Source organism: Eulemur rufifrons, chromosome 3 (genome assembly GCF_041146395.1).
Source record: "Eulemur rufifrons isolate Redbay chromosome 3, OSU_ERuf_1, whole genome shotgun sequence".
Classification (NCBI taxonomy): domain Eukaryota; kingdom Metazoa; phylum Chordata; class Mammalia; order Primates; family Lemuridae; genus Eulemur; species Eulemur rufifrons.
Window position 1 is genome coordinate 82,222,605 of NC_090985.1, and position 21,437 is coordinate 82,244,041.

The 21,437-nt window shown below is 40.3% G+C and overlaps 1 protein-coding gene across 1 annotated transcript in view; it reads right to left on the reverse strand.

Moving 5' to 3' along the window:
• The window catches only part of KCNB2 (potassium voltage-gated channel subfamily B member 2), a 381,801-nt gene that overhangs the window by 20,544 nt on the left and 339,820 nt on the right, over positions 1-21,437 (reverse strand). The gene's annotated exons all lie outside the window — the stretch shown is intronic.

The window sequence follows — 21,437 nt, forward strand, 5'->3', positions numbered from 1 at the left end:
TTAGGTGCTTGATGAATAAACTCTAATCAGTGGTATTCATGATTTTTTAAAAATATCCAGTCTGCCTCTCAATAGTTGGCTAAATTCTCAAAACCAATGTGAGTATCTCTCATTACATTAATTTAAATTCTTTCCTCCTTCCCCCTCCTCCAGATAAAACTATCCTGTTTGGATCACTGGATACCTTTTGTATCATTCAGTTGCACTTTCAGGTACGCAAACTCTCTTACTTTAACTCCAAATTCCACATAGAAACTAAAACCATGCAAATAATTACATCCAAACAATTCAACTGAGAACTGTTTCTTCTAAAGTCATTAAGACTTTTCAGTTATACATGGTCATGGCTAGGGAGTTTTGAAAGTTTAAACTGGGAATCCAAAGTGTTTTAACTAATGGAACCAAACAAAACTAAAGAGTGATATTGCCATCTCACTACATAGTTTTCTCTTCTCCTAAACTTAATTTTCTTTCATCTTGCTATGGTCTGAATGTTTGTGTCCATATGTTGAAATCCTAACCCCCAAGGTGGCTGTATTAGGAAGTGGGGCCTTTGGGAGGTGGTTTCAGTCTTGAGGGTGGAGCCCTCGTGAATGGGATTCATGCCCTTATAATAGAGGCTCAGGAGAGATCCCATGTAAGGACACACGAGAAGCACCATCTGTGATCCAGGTAGTGGGCTCTTACCAGACACTAAATCTCCTGGTGCCTTGATCTTGGGTTTCCCAGCCTCCAGAACTGAGAAATAAATTTCTGTCACTCATGAGCTACCTAGTCTATGGTATTTTGCTGCAGCAGCCTGAACGTATTAAGACACATATTTTTCTCCATTTCTCCTTTCTGAACTCTTTCTCTCACCTGGATCAGTGGTGCATTCCTGAGAAAAACATGATAGAAATGATACAGTCCCAACATCAACCAACTAATATGTTATAGGAGAGAATTCAAACAGTTACATATTCATGAAATTTGTGATGGAAAGTATCATCTCTGGGGAATCAATTAACATCTGAGTACTCCAGAAGAGATAAGAACATGTGATCTTATAAGACCAGGTCTGACTCCTGGGCTCCAGACTGGAGAGGAAGCCCCTGTCTAGGGACAGGAGAGGTCTAGAATGATCAGCATCTTGGCTTCTGGCTTCTGAGCTGGGAGTGCCTTGTGGCACTCTGTCTCACCAGTCCTTGGAATGCAAGTGTTCAATCAGTGTCTGTTGACTCAAAATAAGAGGGATCAAGGGCGCCAGCTACCTTGCACCCAGCCTGGTATTCCCCTCACCCAAGTAGAGCCAGTTGATGCAGGATCCTGAAAAGTACCTTGGTATTTCTACAAGGGAGAGTAGAGACACTGTGCTCAAGTTATTTTAGAAATAGCTGGATTCATCTTATATCTTCTTTTTAAAATGTAATCTCCTGAAGGGAAGATTCTGTATTTTACCACCATACTGTCCATATCTAATACATTTCAAATAATAATGAGAATCACTGTCATTCTTAAATTATGATAGAAATCTATGAAGTGAGGCTTGTTCTCACCAGTAGGTGTCTCTGTTCTATCATGCTCTGCCCATAACTTGCCCAGGTTTCTCCTGGAAATATGGATGTTACATAAAAGGCATCTTTTCTTTAGAAATGTTTACTTTATAGAGAAGACACAAAATGACTTATCTTTTTATTTATATTCATTTTAACTCTGAATTTGGCCTTGCTTCACAGCACTGGTTGCTGAAAATGTTGGAGAGCATTTTCAAAATAAACCCCTTTCACTCTTTAGTACTTAAAATTAGCCTTGTTGCTAAGCTCTCTCTCACCAGGATCAGTGGTGCATTTCTGAGAAAAACAGAAATAACTAAGTTTCTAGGTATGTGAGGCTTCTCAAAAGGTCAGAATCTTTCTCCTAAACATCTATTCCCTTGCCCATCAAATGAAGCCCGGGGTTGAGTGTTCTCTGGGATAATCTCAGGTGTTAATTATTGAGTGATGGTTAACAGTTAAGTACGTAGCCTCCAGCTCCAAACCATCTGGGTCCACATCCTGGCTCTGCCTTTCATTACCTGATCGATCTTCTTTGAGCCTCTTACTCATTTTGTGTGTCAGTTTCCTCATATATTAATATAAAAGTGGGGTAGTGATAATACTAGTACTACATGATAAAGTTGTAGAGATTAAATATCTTATTATCTAAAGTGCTCAGAACACTGCAGCACATGTGATAGGTTATATACATCTTTTACACATACAGGATTTTACACATACAGGAGATATGTATCTATATATGATATATATACACACACAGAGAGAGAGAGGGGTACATAAACAGATATATAGATATAAAGCTAGTTACCACTTTCGCATAGCTGAACTGAGGCACTAAGGTTACTGAACGGCATATGTGCACCTTCTTTGTGACTTGTCTCATAAAGGCTATGGATGTTGGAGTAATAAAACTGTAAGTATTGTTGTTGGGTTTCCCCTGAAGTTAGTTATTTCATCCAACTCATGTATTTTCGTAAGAGGAGGGCCACTAGTTATCTTCTGAACACCTGGGAGGTTTTCCGCCCACTTCCTTTCCATGTGGAGTTGTGTTATTTGCTTTGGGCTGTTACAAACACAACTTCAAAAATAAAGACAGTGAAATAAATGTGGACTAAATCATGGGAAAATGACCCACCATTAAGATGCACACAAGTTTTCATGACATAGTCCAGGAGCTATCCTGATTTCCAAAAATACTTGATTAAGATATAAACTAAATGGAGGGAGATGTTTAATAGTGACAACTAAGCACTTACATGCATCAGCTCATGCCAGCCTCTTTAACACATTTTAGGGCAGGTACCATTATCATCCTGAGTTTATAGAAGGGCAAGCAGAAAAACAATGGTTAAGGACCATACCCAGTGCTAAATACTTGACATTAGTTCCCATTGTCCTCATCTCTACCCTTCCAGTTGATACTACTGTTGTCCTCATTATACAAAGTGGGAAACTGAGGCACAGAGTGATGAAGTAAATTGCCCATATCTAGTAAGTGGCCAAGCTGGCATTTGAACCCAACCAGTCTGGCTCTAGTGATGGCTCTGTTAAACAAGGAATTAGCACAGTGGTTCTCAAACTTGAAAGTAGACAATAAGAATCACCTGCTGCAAGTCAGCCCCTTGAGATGCTGCTGAAAATTGGAGACTGCTGTGACTGCTGGAAAGCCCTGGCTAAAAAGGCAATGTTGGTCTTTTATGGGTAGAGTTCTCAGCTTAGGACCTGGCTCTAGTTTGATCAGTGATGTCATAGTACACTCTTGTCTAAAAATAAATCATTTGGTGTCTCAGTCCCCTTACCTGTTCAATGCTATTTCCAAGTGAAAGGCTTTGGATGGTGTGTGACCGTGTGTGTCTGCGTATGTGTATGTATGTGTGTGTTTGGAGGAAATAAATCTTGTTTGATTTGAGGGTAAAGGCCCCAATGCAGATCATGTAAAATGTCCATGCCAGGATAAGTAAATCCTGAGTGCCAATCCCAAATCTCTGTGTTCTCTCTGTTAGTGAAGGGAAGGCAAGGCTGCTTTCAAATCCACAAAAGTCACTGAGAAGACCCTGAAATGGGGCCTAGAGATGTAGGCTATTGTCAGAGTTTCTGCTTGACAGAGAGCTTATAATGCTCTAAATGGGAAAGTGAATTCTCCAAGTGAATACACATGCGATGCAGAAAATTGCTACTGATGCTATACAGAGTTTAATTCTTGTCAAAAAAGCCTTGAGAACAGAACAAACACATTATGCTTGGATGGTGTATTCAAGAAGTCTCCTCTACAGGAAATGACTTTAAAATTATTATTTTCTCTTTCTTTTGCCAGCACCTGACAATGCCCGATAAAGAACTAGAATGGGGCATCCAAATTCAGGCCCTGGAGGTCTTTTTGTTACAGGCTGAGCCAAAGCCCTGAGGCAAAATCAAATCTCTGTAGTCAGAGAACACTTTTAACCATGTTCTCATTCCCCTGACCCGCACTGTTTTTAATAAAAAGTATTTGCATGTTAAGTAGCGATCCATATCTGGCAACTTCTCTCAACCTGCTACAATTTTGCTTTTATCTTTGCTCTCCTACTGAAACTCTTGTCTCAGGGCTCACTGATGCTAACTTGTCCCCAAATTCAATGTCACTTTACAACCCTTTCCTTTCTTAATCCCTGGGTAGAATTTTACCTTATTGACTACTTCCTCTTCTTGAAACCTTCTCTTCCCTTGGATTCCATGATGTCACAGCACTCTCTTCATTTTCTTCTTACCTCCCTGGCCACTCTCAGTCTCCATCGTGTTTGCCCTTTACGTGTCCCTTCCTTTATACATTCTTCTTGTTACCATTTCTTCCAGTGGTTCTCAGTATCATCTAGACACTGATGGTCCTCAAATCTACATTTCCAGGGTAGATGATACTGCTGCTACCACCAACATTCCCACCACCACCAACATTCCCACCACCACCACCACCTCCGCCACCAGCGTTAAAGACTTATTGAGGCTAAGGGCCTCACAAGCATTTATTTCATTTATCTCTACCAAAATCCTATGAAGTAGGTAATATTATGACCCCATCTTATGATGAAGAAATTAAAGCTCAGAAAGGTTTAGTAATATAACCTGTCCAAGCTCACACAGCTCATGAGTGACGTGAGCCTTCATCTGGCCTGATTTGGAAGCCTGTATTGTTATTACTGTTGTAAATCTCAACATAGAAAGGATGACCCACAAGGGGGATTACAAAGGTGAGTGGCATCTCTGTCCTTAGTTCTAGATCCATTGATCTGACAGCTGAATATTTCCCCTAAGGTGTCCCAGGGGCACTTTTTACCCAAACATGCCTCATATGGAATTTACCATCTTTGCTCTGTCACAAAATCTAATCCTTTTCTGTGTGCCATGGCCCAGGGAAAGACCCCACTGTCCTGCAGTGATGCAAGTGTCCTTAACGTCTCACCTCTTCTTCCCTTCTCCCCTAGTCAGTCCTCAAAGCCTGACAGATGGACCTCTTAAATATCTTTCATATCTACTTGCTACTCTTCGTCCCTTTTGCCACTACCTGAGTTGGGGGACCATCACTTCTTGCCCAGATTCATGCTTCAGCCTTGGGACTGTCTTTCCTCCTGTCTCCAGCTCCTTACGCGCATCCTCCGCATTGCAACCGATCAGCTCTCTCATCCTCCCATCACCTCTCAGTCTCCCACTGTCCACACCAGAAAGTCATACTCCTCATGTGGATTAGGAGGCACTGAGTGGCCTCATCCTGCTTAACCCTACGGATTCTCCCTCGCCTCCTGCCCCTGTGCTTTCCTGCCACTCATCTCCTCCGCTCCAGGCTCCGGAATCCCTCTCACATGTGATGTGCTCTTGTCTATGAGTTTCTGCACATGCCGGTCCCGCTGCCTGGTGTGTTCTTCTTTCCCCTTCTCCCTTGATTAACACTTTTCCTCACTGGGTTCATGGCTTAGATCCCACGTCCTCTGGGACCACGTGTCACTTGGGACCCATGAGCCGCACCCAGGTGTGCCCCCAGCTCTCTGTGCCTCTCCTGTCAGAACACGGACCACACGGAGCTGCAGTTGTTCATTTGCTGCTCTGTTTGGCTCATTAGGCACTAAGCTCTGCAAGCACAGTGGCTATATCCACGTCCATTTCTCTAATCCTTCTGTACCCAACACATGGTATACGACCAGTGTTTAATAAATATTGGTTGACTGTCTGACTACACCTGGAATTTCAACCTTACCGAAACTGTCTGAAAAATGGCCAGAAAGAAAAATAGCAACTTGTCATTCTGCCGACACTGCCCCATGTGTCAAATCCAAGGTTGGATTAGCTCCTGGTCCAAGGCTAATTTGGTGTGTGTGGGTACCCTGGGTCGGGGAGTTTTTGTAAGCCAGGCCCCACTCTGTAGGAAGGGGCTTGTCCTTTAAAGGGTCTTCCTTGCAAGCCGTATGAATCTTGTAAGAAAGCACAGGGATGCCTGAGGTGCTGTGACTCAGCCCCTCTGCTCCTGCTGTTCTGCAGCTGTTGCCTTTGTCTAAACCTCATCATCGTGACCTGGGCCACCCAGCGCTCCCCACACTTCCTGCCTCTGACTCTTCCCCTTCCCAGGCTGCCCTCCATCCTGCCACCTCAGGGAGCTTCCTAAAATACTAACCCGATCATTGTGTGGCCAACGAGATAATGAGGAAACACCTTAGCCAGGCTGTTTATAATTTTATCCCAAATTTACCTTTCTGGTCTCATTGGCTTTCCCTACCCAGGTGTGCTTATTTTCCTATAACATGCTGTGAGCTTGTAGAGGGAAGAAACGATGCTTCTTTAGATCCATTCATTCATCACTCACGAACAGGTCCACCAATTAACTAAGTGGCAGCATGGACCAGGCACTGGAATAAATTGGTGAGCAAAATCAGACATGGTTCCTGTTCTCATGCTGGGGAGACAGGCGTTAGTAAAATAACCGATCAGTGAGTAATCATTTCTATGAAGTAAAGATTGAGGTTTTTATACAACAAAGATGACTGACCTAGACTAGGGGGGTCAGGGATGCTTCTTTGAGGAGATGATGCTTGAGATAAAGGAAAAGAAAGAGTTAAATAGGTGTGCAATGGGGAGAAAAGTTTGTGTTCCTTCACTTTTCAAAGCTCCCTCAGTGCATGGCCCGGAAGAGGTGCTTAATAAATATTTGCAGAATGAATCAGGAAAGGTGGAAAAAATACATAAGAAAAAGTTAGTTTAGACCTGGTTTTAGAGGAAGACTAACCAAGCTATGCATGCTGCATGATTCAAAGGCTTAGAGTTTTCAGGATATGCCAGCAAGAAAAAGGAACTGTCTTTGTTCAAGTGCAGGATGACAGTTCCTGCAGACAGGCGTTCAAGTACCAGTGTTTTAGGAAGCTGGGAAAAACATTGCTTTTCCCCTCAACTCAAACAAAAAGGAAAAAATGAATTGAAAGTTAAATGTAAGCACTGCTTATATCAGGTTGTAAATCTTATTATATAACATTCGGGGGGTACTAAGGCTAAACTTTTAAATTTGTCCATTGGGTTCATAGACAGTAGAGAGGCCATCCTTAGCCACCTCTGGATCTAAATTACTTAATATAGTGGCAAAAAGGCAGAGAGGGTTACTGATACTTTCAGACTCTACTTTTGGCATAGTTTGAATTTGGAGTCTTTTAAACACAGCTTTGATTTTCTATTTGTAAACATTTTTGTGTTGAGTGAATCCAAATGTGTCTCTGTGTTCGTCCAGGTCAAATTCTTTTAGGTTGTATGAAGCATTGAGGCAGGGGCTTCAGAGCAGGATCTGTTCTGTTGGGCATAACATATGCCTTGACTTGACCTTATCTGTTCAATTCATATTCCACTTTGCATAATATGCAGCTTGCTTATTTTAAAAAAATACACTTTTAAATAGTTTTTGAACATTGCAACTTGATTTTATTTATCAAGGATACTTCATGGTTGGTTAATTCTTTGTAAATAAAAGTAGCAAGGAACACACAGTTATCAGCAAGTACCTATTTTTACTTGCAAGCAAACAAACATTGATTTGCTTCTCTGCTATTAATGGAAGCATTCTTATAGCGGTACTGATTGTACCACATCTAGGGTTAGAATATGAGGAGATACATCCTTGTAGTCATAGGAACCCATGGTCATAATTGCCCGGTGCATCCTTCAAGGACAAGTAATATGAGGTCACAACTGGTAGCTCTGGTGGCAAAAGTGTGATACTTATAATGGAAAACTTAACATTAATTAGAAAGCAATCAAATGACAAGGCAGTCATTGCTGTCGGGAAAGATATATTTTAAGAAGTCAAAACATTGTGAGTCACTCTCTTACAATGCAATTCTCTATTTTGGCTCCACCTCACTAATTTGCAAACCAACTTCTACTCTAAGAGAGGAAATGATTTTTACATAAAATCACCTAAGCAGCTTTCTTTCACCATACGGTTTGAATTTTACGGAGCGTCTTTTAAACTGTTTTAGACTATTGAAAATTTTGGTTGTAAAAAACCCTGAAACAAACACCTGTTCAAATTATAAAATATCTTGTTTAATTTGATCTAATCCTAGACCTAATGAAGATGATCCAAACCTCTCCTAAGATCTAAAGGAAATTAAAAAGCAAAAGATTCATTGGTTTCTTAAAATAGGAAGTTTAGATGAAAGCCATACATGGCTTATGCAATTAAGACATCAGAAATTAATGTTTTGTTTTTTTTTTTGTTTAGTGGAAAAGAAAGAGCAAAAGGCACAACGCCAGGTTTTCACTTTGCATCATGTTTTTCTCCTTCCCCTAAAGCTTCCTTAAATACAGCAAACAGTTCTACTTAATATGCAAAAATAAAGCCTAAGGTTTTCATCTGAAAATGAAAATGCTGCTTGAAGACCTAGCAAAAGAGTTGAAGGTAAGAAGAGAGAAAATGGAATGGTGGCTTGCTTCAGATGATAGAGGAGATAAGTCTTTTTCGGGGTGCTCCTATGGATTTGGCTTGGAATTGTCCCTGCTATGGGTAGTGGCTCTGAGGGATTCCACATTCCTTCACAGGCACTTTTGATCTGCATCCCAAAGAGCTTATAATAATTCCTGATGGTCTTGTGGCTTTTGGTGACACAGTATACTGCATGAGTTCTGGATGCACTGAATAATCGGTTTTTCCAAAGTTCTTGGTAGGTTCAGGGTTAAAGTCAGGCTACTGGAACAGACTTAGGCATCTGACTGAAGGCCCTTTTGCTAGAAGCAAGCCTGCCTCACACACACATGCACCAGCTGAAACGTTCTACTTCCTAATGGACAGTCAATGGCATTTGTGCTCTCGGGTCATCGGAAGCAAATGCCCACTGCAGAGAACTGCAGTCGACCTGTTGAGCAGCCCCTCCACCCTGCCTAAGTGCAATTGCTCTTCTTGTGCTGAAAGCTTTCTTCCTATAAAAATGCCTCATGTCATTAAATTTCACTTAACTTTCTAATCCTCTTATAATTTTAACACACAAATATTTCCATAAGGCTCTGAGTTTTATTTTCTGCAATTACATTCCCAAGTGTCTTTCCTTAAGTTCCATCTGAATGGCCAACGTGAAGTAAAGAACTGAGAACTGTGGGATCCTGGGAATTAGCACATTGTAGGGGGCCAGGCTGGAGAGTGAAACAGGACAGAGAGAATCCTCAATAAAGCTCTTGTTAATTCAGCCTATGGGTGCATTTCATCAGTCTGTAGTGAGTTTTAAAAGCATTCAATTATCTTCATTTTCAGAGGTCAAGCTTGGCTTCTAAGAGATTTTGAGAAACTTTTAAAGACTTTGGTTCTTAAGCCATATCAATAAACTATTCAATAGATAGGAGTCAGAAACCCATTGAAAGTGAGTTCACAACTTGGCAGGTGTTTCTTGGTTAAAAGATGATCATGAGTGGTTCTCTAGATCTTGTGGAAGAGTTCAGTTATAGCTGTCTCCCATCCATCCATCCACCCACCCATCCATCCATCCAACCAGCCATCCATCCACGTACACATCTATTCTATACAAGGTACCGGAAACACAAAAGTGAGTAAGACAAGGTTCCTGTCTCCTGGATGCCATATTCTGGTGACAGGGAAGGAAGGAGGAAGGGAGGGATGGAGGAGGAAAGTAAGGAGAGAGTGGAGGGGGGAGGGGTTTAAGCAAAGAATTATAATATGAAGTGATAGATTTTCAAGTACAAGTTTATGTAACATGCTATGGGAGTACCAAGGAAGAAGTCTTAAACCTTTTCTTTTCTTTTCTTTTTTTTTTTTTTTTTAAAAACATCATAGCTACTTAAAGGAGACCAGTTAAGCTAATTTAATTTGTATCTTTGTTTCTTTCATCTAATTGTTAAAGCATGTTAAAATGTTCAAGACTATTTCAAGGTGCAGAAGAAAAATGGGGTGAAGTCAATATTATACAGAAAAGTGGTTAACTTACAAAGAGTCTAAAACTATATACACTTAAAAATAGCATTGTAGTTATGCATCTTGGTGATACTATGCTTACCTGTAAGCACAATCAACATTGAATAAAAGTAACTGGAGATTTAATCAACTTCTGTATACAAAAGGAAGTCATTCAGATAAAAATGGAAAAAGATGGTATAAAAATAAAAAATGAGAAATGAAAATACTTCAATTACTCTCTACTTCTCAAACGACTTTTAAAAATAGGGTGGAGATCTATTTTTACTTATATTATACTACTCATACGGGAGTCAGCCTGCTTTGGACTGTGGTTATTTGTTTATATTTCCACATGGTTTCATCTCCCCTATTAGCATGTAGTCTCATCAAGGGCAAAGAGCTGTGTCTTATCCATCTAAGTACTACATAAAATTAAATTTTTGTTGAATAAAGAACTATATATTTTCCTTCTAAAACCTAAAAGTGGTAGAAAGAGAAACTTATATGTTATTTACCTCACAAGATTGAGGTATCCGGCTCCTTAGATGTCTGGCTTTTATGGGGAAGATCATCTTTTCAGAGATAACCTTTGATGTAGGGTCATCAGATATTTGAGAGCTACTTCCCTTAGCTCGAATCTCATTCTGTGGCAAGGACATGGCATGATTTCCCTTCCGTAGTTTTAAAAGGTCTACTCAAGACTTTCAATGGGTGCCTTCAAAACAATTTTAAACCAAAAGAATTTCAGGCCTGATGGGTGACTATAACTAGAATTTTTACTTTCTGAGTTACTTCAAATTGGATAGTCACAGAAACCTGAATTTTGAATTAGAAATGAATGAAGAGGTTATCCAGAACCACCCTTATCTCTGAAGATGAAGAAATAGGAGCCTTAACCAAGGTCACCTTGGGACCAAAACTGATTTCCCAACTCATCTTTTAGACTTCTTTCCACTATGTATTTCTTCACAGATGGAGGAAAAATAAGATGCAGGGAAAGAAACAGACCAATTTTCCTCACTAGTCAGTCACCAGAGGCAAAAATCACAGAACAAGTCAGTAATACTATCCCAAATACTAAAGGTAGATATCACTAATATTCCTAAACCACGTTATCTCCTATAAGTTGAATAAGTCTTTTATACAGCAATTGAATTATTCATTCAGTTGTTCATTTAATATTATTTTATGAACTTCAGCTCTCTGTTAGGCAGTAGGTCCTATCAGAGTGAAATAATGGTAGACATTTCCTCCACAGATCAAATATTTGGTCAACTCCAGCCCTAATCCCAGGGGACTTCAGTGTCTGTGCAGCATACCCTTCTAATGCTCTCAGCTTCTCAACCTTCTTAACTTCAGTTCTCCTCTAATTCATCGTCCACTTCCACTGCCCCACCAGGACCTTGCCATCAGCCAGCTCTACTCCACATCCGAGATCTCAAACTCTAAAATTCTACTCTCTGATCAGAGCTTCGTATCCCTCCAGCTTTCTCACTACTCTCCTTCCACGCCTATCTCTGGCTCTTCATCGTGGTCTTCTGTCCCTTAACTCCTTATTTGGACCCTTCATTTCCTTCTCCATCCAGTTTAGACTCCATTGTTTTGACATTACCTTCAATTTAATTGCCCCTTGTCTATCTGCCGCCTCCACCCTGCCACAGATTAATCCAACCATTTGTCTTTTGTAAGTCCTATGTTTGGTCCATGGACTGCTGCTGAGGAAATTTGTCCTACTATGCTGACTAATGCTAGGAGAAACTCAAAGACCAGAGTCTTGGCTGAGCCAGGGCAGGGTTCTGCCACTTTTTTGAAATTTGCTACTGTTTCTTGCCAGTCCCTTGCTAAAATGTGCCCAACATTGTCATTGCCTTCAGATACTCTGCCACTCCCTCCTCACTGTACTTTTAGGGTTCCCTGTAGCAAGAGTCCATGCCTCCTGCCAGATCTCAGCTTGCTCCTCTTCTTGCTGCAAGTCTCTGCCCTATTGCTTCCAGAGCGGTGGAACGTAGACAGCCAAAATCATGAAACAATGATGATTTCAAAAGCAACCTCTAGGCATTCAACACTACAAAAATTACTATTTAAAAATGTAACTTATATTTTGTTGTTTCCTGTATTTAAGCACAAAAATGCTCAGCTCAAGCAATCTCCCTTCAGACAGGAAAATCAGTTCCCCAGAGCAAAAAAGATAAAGTAAGCTGACAGACTTTTGTAAATTGAAGAGTCTAGAAGAAATTTATCAAAAGCCAAACTTACTGATGCATATGAGGAAAAAAAAAAAAAAACTCTTAGAACTTCACTGGCTTAGTACAGTATTGGGTCTATAGTTAATATTCAGAAAATGGTTATTGAATATTTGGTGAATTTAAACAGTTTTGTGAGGTTGACTGAACAGTAATGTTCATGAACCCATGAAGAAACAACGCTTTAAAGTAAATTTCTAGGAAGCTTAGCAAAATTGGAAAGAAATGTGAAAGAGCAAGGGAAGCTTCTGGCTTGGTTTGATAAGAGCCCTGGCTTAATTCAATATACTTGGTAAGTATAGTTGAAGCTAATTTTGCTTTGGCCTCTGAAATGCGGTCTTGGGACTAACTGTTTCAGACAAAATAGGTGGTCAGCTTTTCAATGTCAAAGGTATTTTCAGCCTATAGTTGGAACCTGTCAGACATCTCAGTGATTACAAAGGAATTCTTCTCAATTCTCTCCAAATGTGTTAGTCCTTGTTAGACATGAAAATCCTCCTGAATTTCATAGAGAAATAAATCCCCACTCTAAAAAATAGACTTTGAAGTATGAAACAAAAGACAGATAAGCCAGTTCTCAGGAGCCAAGGGCTGCTGTTGGAAAGCCCAAGAAATCTTTAAAAAGCTAAAGCTGTTAGAGGTGTATCTTTGAAGCACACAGGCTTTGTAACTGCCCGGGGCATCTCTGTCCCTCCAAGAGGGTCTATGATTGTTTCCTCCAAGACACACCAAGTCCCCGCCTACTTAAGAATAGAGTGCCTCCAAGAAGTCAAAATTTCAAATGAAGAATAAAGTGTCAGTATGAGAACTTCTTTTACTGATGGGATCTTATATTGATTTCCCATATTTAGGATTCATTTAAAACAGCCATCCTTCCTCCCCAAGCAATAGTGCTTTCAAGGGTGAGATCAAAAAAGCCCAAATGAGGAGGAGTGCTAGAAACAGGAGTTATGAATTAATGAATTTAGGACAAGTAGACAATCAATCTGAATAATTAAGATCAAGCCCTAAGCTTCAGTTTTGCATGGCTCTGTGGTTCTGGTCATGAAGCTAATTTTAAATGATTATCTGCTACTGTCTTTTAAATAGGTTCTTAAATAAAACACTTAATCTTGATCTATGATTACACACACAAAACAAGGAGAGGGGATTGGAATATTCTGTGGATAATTCAAGCCGAAGATCGTTTATATTTCAAATATCTAAATTGTGGCAAAAGTTGGTTTTCTAAATTTGATATGTGGCCACTATATTCCAGGTGTAAGGACTTATATAAAATTAATAAGGTATGTTTTCACATGTGAATTTATTTAAAAATCAGTAAGGTGTGGATTCTGTCACAACATAGAGACAATATAGGAAAGATCAAGGCAATTTCCTATATTGTAATGATATATCAAAAAAGTTCGTTCTGGAATTTTCTAGGATCTAGATAATGCATTTATGTTACATAAATCTATGCCTTTGTAAACACAAACATAGTCTGTATTTTCCATAAGGCTATTCCAATTTCCTAGTCCAGAATAACAACAACAAAAGACAATTCAAAAATGCTCATTAGGGGTGATATATATTGACAATGAAAAGGAAAAGGAATTTTCTGATGTTGATGTCTGTATCAGGCTGAAGATATGAGTGACTTATATCTTGACTTTTTCTTTCTAGTGACAGAGCCTACATGTAGAAAACCCTCAATTAAGATCTTATATGAAAATCAGTCATTTTGAAAAAGTATAGTGAGAAAGGGAATTTATGACTCTTAAATACAATGCTTTCTTTTCAAATATTTTCTGGATCACTGAAATTAGTATATTTGATCTAATAATTTATCACTCAACAGTTTGATATCTGTTGCTGACAAAATTAGGTATATTAGGATGATCTTTGATATTTATATACACACATATCTGCACAAATGTATAAATGCAGAAGTTTCAAACATAAGTATGAAGATTCATACATAATTATGAATCTGAAAGGCCACTCTCCTCTGCTATAATTAGGATGCCTCATTTATTAATTCATGAAATATCACTTAGTATTGACTTTATGAAATATACCGTGCTCACAGCTGTGTGGAAACAAAGGTGAAAGATACATACTGCATTTGCCCAAAGGGAGGAGAAAATTTAGAGAGAGACGAATGTCAAACCCACAATAATTCCCAGCAAGAATACAGGTGATGGCATCCTCCCCTAACTGGCTTATATAATGGACAAACAGGGACATTGTGGACTTCCTGGAAGAGGGACCATCTGAGACTTGTCATCAGAGTCAAGCTTATTAAATATCAATAGCCACTTAAGAGGATTTCCTGAGCTAACTTTCTCTTAGTCTGGAACATTCAGCAAAACAAAACTCTGCCAGGGTATAGATAATGCTTCATCATAATTTCACTCAAAGATCCAACGAAGTTTACAGAAACTTATTTTGGAAACTTGAAAAAATAAAAGCTCAAGGATATTATGCCCTGCTAATTTTATGAGCCGTAAATGACAACTTAAATGGTTATGAAATACAGATTTTAAAATTAGGAACAAAATCTAGCCCTAATCAGCAGCCATGTTAATTAGCCCAAATATTTTTTAATTTATACAGAAATCAGTCAAAAACATTCCCGTCTCCTGTACTAATTCAGGCAGGCTGCTGGTCATGAGTATTGGTCCCAAAGACATTAAGAGTTTTGTTTTGTCTTATCTTCTGCAGAAGGTTTTCTATCACAGGTTTTACGGACAAAGATTTGTCTCTTCTGTGAAACCTTGAGCCTGTGACCCCAGGTTCACCTCTCTCATCGTCACCTCTTGCACTTCCTAATTTACTCCACAATGTGGAACTTTATTCTGTTGCATTAGTTTTCTATTGCTGCTGTAACACCAATTTATTGACTCACACAGAATAAATTTATTCTCTGACAGTCTTGTAGTTCAAACGCCTGATACGGATCTCACTGGGCTAAAATCAAGGTGTATTGACAGGGCCGTGTTCCTTGTAAGAGATTCTAGGAGATGATCCATTTCCTTGGGTCATGGTCTTGGGTTGTGGTGTCCTTCCTCCATCTTCAAAGCCAGCAACATTGCGTTGCTCTATGCCTTTCTTCCACAGTTAGGCATCTTCCTAGGACTCTCTTCTTACTCCCTCTTCCACTTTTAAGGATCCTTGTAATGCCCCAGGGCCCACCTGGATAATCAGGGCCAATCTTCCTATTTTAAGGTCAGCTAATCAGCAACCTTAATTCCCTTTGCAACCATAACTTCCTTTTAACATATAACATAATGTATCGACGTGTTCTGGAGATTAAGACATGGACATGTTTGTTATGGTCTGAGACGCGAGAAATGACCACCTAAAGACCGAATTGAGCCAAATCAGGAGTCTTTATTAGCTGGCTAGCGACTGCCCTTTGCACCGCCCAAAGGAGGCACAGAAAGCAGCCATGAGCCTTTGAAACAGAAAGTTTTTATATTGTAAGTTTGTAGGTGGACAATTAGTAAGACAGAGCAAGCACGTGTACAAAAAGCCTTGAGTAAGCATGATATCATTTTCTTATCTTTGGTGTAACAGGATCTGGGCAGTTTGGGCTCTGGGCCATATCTTGTTCACGCAAAACATGAGTGTCGTAATAGCTTCACGCAAAACGTGGGGGCTGTAATCATTTTATGCAGAACATGGGTGTTGTCGTCACTTAGGAATTTCTGTGCTGGGGGTACTGTCTTGAGTAAGCAGGAGCAAGCAGGTTTACAGAAGCAGAATGGCAGGTTACTGATCTTTCGGCACGAAACTCAGACTGTAACAATGTTTAGGGAGCTATTACTCCTATCACATTTGTCATAATAGAAGACTAATAAGTATCAACCTGTTTTGTTCATTGATTGTTTCATGACTGTTGATCTCTTTTTCTCAACCACTTTTTGAGGGCCTTAGGGACAGGGACCAGTGGATCACAGAAGTATTTTTTACCTCAATGGATCATAGAAGTACTTATTATCTCAGTCCCTGCAGTTAAGGGATCTAGGGAAACAAAACATGAAAACGCTAATCTGTACTTAACAATGCTTCTCAAACATCTCTCCCTTCACTCTGGAGTCTATCCAAACTATCATGCCTATGTCCTCACGGAGTGTCCAGAAGATCTGAAATCTACAATGCAAACCTATTGTAAAGTGAAGTTAAAATTCTTGAGAAAGAGGCAGGATTTCACGAACTTATGGAAAGTGATGGAGAACTGCTTGAATCACATGTCAGGCTACTGGCAAATGGAGTTTAGACCAGTCTACAGCTAAACAGGCTGAATTGGCAAGATGCTGCTGCCCTGGGTGCCTCACAAGAGAGGCCTTGAAACGATTGAGGAAGGTATCAAATGTGGGTCACTGTGCAAGGAGAAAAGTGAAGTGAGGAGGTGATGTGATGTCATCAATCTGATATAATCAACATGCAATTCATTTGCTCTCTATTCAAAGAATTAGTGCATAGTCACAATCTAACTTAAACTTTCAAAACTTTAAAAAAATGTAAATCAGATTGTGTCCCTCCTCTTAAAACCCTCCAGTGGCTTCCCCTCACATTTAGAATAAAACACAAAGCCCTTACCCAGCCTGTAAAGCACCGTATGGCCTTGTCCCTTCTCCCTGTGTGACCCCATCCTCCCTACTCTCCACCCGTGACCAGTGATCTCCGGCCACACGGCCACTTGCTGAGCTCCTTCCCACCTTTGGGGTCTTTGCATATGCTTGTCCCTGCACCTGCAATGTCCTTCCTGCAGATTGTTGCATTGCTGGCTCTTTCTTGGCCTTCGGATCTCAAGTTAAATGTTCAAGTGAAACCTTCATCATTCACCTCCCCCAAACCTTTATTGAATTCCTGGCATAGCACTCATCACTCTGACACTTTTCTCATAATTAGTTAATTAGCTCCAAGAGGGCAAGGGAAGTGTCAGTCTGGCTTACTGCTGTATCCTCTGTGCCCTGCCCAGTGCCTGGCAGAGGGCGGGGACTCAGTAATTAGGGGTGGCATGAAAGAATGGACAATTGGGTTTATACATGACTTTATTATTGTATCATTTTGGTTGGCACACCTCCGGGTTCAAAACTGATTTTACAATGTTATGACATTTATTCTGTTCTCTGTGAACATTTCTGTTCAATGTCCATACAGCACGTCAATTCAATCAAACCATATGGCTTTTGAGTTTGTATAACAATAAACATCTGTATTGAAAAAGGAAAGAGGCTAGAGATTTTGCTGTGTGTATACACTACCTAAGCCACAACATTTCTCCCTGTGGCCAAAAAAAAAAAAAAAATAGGATAATAATGATGAGTTGCTTTAATCTTAGTTGTTTCAACTAATTTTGATAGGCAATATACATGAAGATTGAAGAAGGTGATGCGTATACAACACTTTGCACAGCTCATTTAGTACTATTGCTATTTTGTGAAAAGGATTATGGTTAAATTTCAGGTCTCAATAGTGCTTACTAACATTGTGGGATTTTTTTTGTGTTAAAATAGAAGTCCCAGAAATGCAAGTAAAATCATTAGAAGTAGGAAACGCATAAAATCTAGGCAATAAACACTCAATAGAGTTGGAAAGAACAAATCAAAGGTATATTTTTTTGCCCCATGCTGGAATGGAAAATAAATTTAGTGTAATAGAACTTGGGACATGAAATGTATTTATCATGCCTAGAGAGCAAACTGATGAGTGTGAATTTTTTTTAATAAGCAGAATAAATGTCAGGGCAGATAAATCTATCACAAAAGCAAACAGAATCTCTTCATACTGGCAAATCACACCAAGTCATGGCCGTCTTGTTTTTTGTCATCTTGCATAAACCTCCTTCCTTTTATCAGACCTCAGATCTAAATCACAGACATTCATCATCCTAAGGTCAAAGCAAATTTTCTGGCTGTGCAGTAGTCCGGGACAAAAATCATTAAATATTCCCGAGGGTTGATCAGCTGACACTGCAAAGCTCATAGTTTCAGAAGTGAAATGTTATCATGGCCATTTCCTTAAGCACATTTACTGCTTTTAAAGATCATTTTGCATCCTCGTTAGAACAGTAATGTAATTTAATTTACAACCTAATGGCTGTATATCCAGAGCTATAAGATGGTAGAAAAATTTCCATAGGTAACAGTTTTCACAGGGGATTGAGAATAAACTAAGCAAGAATTGAGTGAGATGTAGAATAAGGATAAGAAGGGGTACAGGAGAAGGAAAAAAGGCGTAAGCTTGGGAGTCTCATAGACAGGCTCAAACCCTGGCTCTGTCACTTTGCAGCGACAGAAACCTTGAGCAAGCTGTATAAACTTTGGGAGCCTCAGATTCCTTATCTACGAGGCAGGGATGGTCTGTCATCCAACTTTGGGGCTTCAATGAGGTGGTATCCGTGAAACACCCAGCATGTGCCGGGTACACAGTAAATGGCCAGCTTTTCTATGTAAAGAACAGGAGAGCAGAATGAGTAGGCTTAGATGTTTGTAGCAAGGCCTTTTAATTTGCCGAAGAGGAGATTTTTGACTTTCCGTGGGTGGTGGCCCAACTGCAAGCTCCCTCCTGCCACTCTCCATGACTTGGAGCCCTTCCTACGGGTCATTGCTTCTGGAACCACATGGCCCTCCACACACATGGCCCTTGTTCTCTCTCCCTTCTTACTAGGGATCACAGTGAGTGTGCTGCACCGCAGGAGTCAAGGAGTGAGAGCCCAGCAGTGGGGAAATAGCAATCTGAGTAAGTTGATATTTATTCAGGGGGAGAGGAGTTTAAAATGGGCAGCCTAAAAAAGCTCAGGGAGCAATTTCAGATTTCCTCTCTTGCTGTTTCTTCAGTGAGCATTGACAGTGAATGGAGTAAAACGGAAGGGGTTGAAATGATGTCTTTGGTTTCCCCCAACTTCTAGCGCACCTTCTGTTCCAGCTGCTCTGGCTTCTCAGCCTGTGCCCACGCCTCGGATACACTGGCCAGGGTCCCGAATTCTCTCCTCTCTGCTTGGAGCCTGTCAAAACTCCCATTTGACCAGCCATCCGTTACAAGGATGACAATTGGTTAAATTATCTACACTAAAAAATAATGGTTTACAAAGTATGATGCGATAATTTCTGAGGGATTCTTGCTTTTTAAAAGGAAAAAAATCCCTAGGTACTTTTGGCCAAAGCATCCCTTTAGGTTAAACTGAAGAATCACCCCCTCTGTCTGGCTCATGTCCAGTTTTAGTCAAGTCTCAGAAAATGTTCTACAATCCACAGATTTAGGAACCGTGAATGAAAGAAGTTATTCATGCAATCAATCATTTATTCTTCTAGGTTCTGTCTGCATTTTAGCTGCTATACCCAAGTACTGAAATGGATCACATGACCCCAGGTTGCCTAAATTTTCATTCTTGGCTTTCTTGATACATGCATTGGAAAAGAGGTGGTTCTCCTGTAATTGAAGCTGGACAGTTACCATTTTGGAGAATTGCATCATAGGAACTTCGTCCATTCACACTTGTATAAGCATATCCTTTTGCTATTCATCTCCCTCCTCTAAATCTTGCTACGTAAGTGTGTACAATAATTTTGAAGACAGAGATGGAACTTTAAGGAACCCATCCTGTATAACCTACAACTGCCCTGCACATTTACATGGTAAACATTATCATCTCCAGCTCCACATCTACGTCCCTGGAATCTGCTTCTGCCACTGCTGCCTCCTGATGACACATGACCACAGTCTTCACAGTGCCAGGAAAACAAATTTATTTTCCACTAAAACACGTAAGCAGCATGTGGTTTTAGAACCACTAAGATTTTTGTATCAACACAAGAAACTGGTGTTCCATTTCAATTGCTTTTAGAGATGACACTGTAGCCTGGCATGATTTGAACGGACAGGGGACAAACCAGGTCACTATCCGTGTTGAACTATGTGTCAGCATGTGGATTCAGTCTTCCCTGACATAACTGCATTGGCCCTGAGGACGATGGGATTTGTGCCAAGGTTCTCACATGGGAGAACTACACTTGGTATTCCAGAGGGTTCTCCAATGCAATCCTAAAATACATGTAAATGAGCCACCATTGTTGAAAGTTAATTTTCTGCTACAGATTGCAATCTACACTAAAGAGTCTCAACTTGAGTGGACAGCAACAGGACTACCCCCATCATTGTTGTTTACAATAATTATTTATAGGCAAAAGCAGCAGATGCAGTGCCATGTGATGAAGGCACATGGACTTTGAGGTCAGGGTTGGCTTCTTCACTTCTAACGCTCTGATATTGGCACTACCTGACTTCTCTGAGCTTCAGTGTTCTCATCTGGAAGATGGGGTTATAGTGAGGGTTAAATAAAATAATGGCCCCTGTAGTGAATAGAAGTTCAAAGTTTGTGCACATCCACTTCTTCCTCCATAAGGTTGATGTTGTTGATTGCTGTGGTGACTGGTAGGAACAGGTGAGGCAGTAGTTTCAGGTTAGTGTGATGGGACTAGGGAAGGGCCCTCAGCATCACAGGTAGGAAGAGCACTGTATGAAGGCAGCAGCAGGTCATGTCCCATAGTCTAATGGGTAGGCACGATATAAGCCTCCATTACTGAGAAACAAGGAGCTTAATATGGTCATGTTTTGGGGCTGAGATTTACTTGTGCTGTGTTTGCACAGCAGCAGGGTTGCATTGCTGCCCCTGCTACACCCCATTCCTTTCCCCATTAAAGCCGGGTCACAGCAAAGTCATGGCCTATGGTGATCACCACTCCCCGTCCCCTCTGCTGCTAGACTTGCAAAGCTCCTCAGTGCTTTGTCTTTTCACTTATAGTTCTGGTACCTGGTGCTATTGGAAGAATGAATGGAATGACTCTAAGGCACTTTTATTTAGGTAGATGGAGTCCACTTTGCTACTGAGAATGATCTAGAACTATAAAAGCTGAATCTGACCCTTTGACAGAGGATTCGAAACAGGTGCGTTCTTTATCCCTCTCTTTCCTTCCTCTTTTCAAGGCTAGAAATAAAGATGAAAAAATAATGGGGCTTACTTGTGTGCTAAGAGTTTTGCATTTACATTTAGCACTCCATTTCATTTACTGTTTGCGTGTTTGATTTTTTTTTGTTTGTTTCATTAGGGAGATGTCTGTTTTCCTCATTGAGTGTGGGTGTGTGAACATGTACCTTTAACTTCCTACCTTATCCCTTCGTGTCCTGGGATCTTACCTTATTAGCCTCTGTAAGGGTGTCTTGTGAGCTGTATAATGAAGATTGCTACATTCAGTGATG